The sequence below is a fragment of the Silene latifolia genome, chromosome Y (assembly GCF_048544455.1).
Source record: "Silene latifolia isolate original U9 population chromosome Y, ASM4854445v1, whole genome shotgun sequence".
NCBI classification, from domain to species: domain Eukaryota; kingdom Viridiplantae; phylum Streptophyta; class Magnoliopsida; order Caryophyllales; family Caryophyllaceae; genus Silene; species Silene latifolia.
In genome coordinates, this window is record NC_133538.1 from 41,800,210 (window position 1) to 41,800,910 (window position 701).

Genomic DNA, 701 nt, shown 5'->3' on the forward strand with positions numbered 1-701 from the left:
ACTACCGTCTCAGGCAGAGACAAAGACGGACTAGCAGAAGAGCTCGACGAAGGCATCGAACTAGAATCCATCCTGAATAAAGAGGGCAGGGGAATTGATAAGAAAACAGCGGCTAAACAGCATAAAAACAACGTGAAAACAACATGACAATTCCCAATCAGTCGAAAAATTAGACTACGGCCCATAAATTCCCAATTTTCCTCAAAAAAATTCGAACAAAAGCATGTAAACAGCGATAGATGATGATTATAAATTACAGCAGCAACAATTTACGCAACAATGTGGATAAATTGAGCAAAAGACAGTAGGAAAACCAGGTGACATTCGAAAACCAGGTTTCAGTCGAAAATTTCGACTGTAAAGACCCCTAAACGCAAATTTCGCGCAAAATTCGAATTAAACATGTAAAAAACAGTGAGGAGACGGGAATGAAAAGCAAAATAAATGAAATCAAAATGCAATGAGGTGTAGGAATTACTTACTTGATGCTAGAGATCCTACAAAGAATAATTAATCGACAAGAAATAAGCAAATTAGGCGATTTTTTTGAACGAAAACCGCGGAACCCTAATTCCCTCAATAGACCGTGTAAATGGGCGTGAATCAAAGGGAAAACAGAGGGCAAATGATGATTAATCAACAATGAGCACAATGTAGGTGACGGATTTGGCAAATGGGCAAGAAATATGGGGGATTTGGGG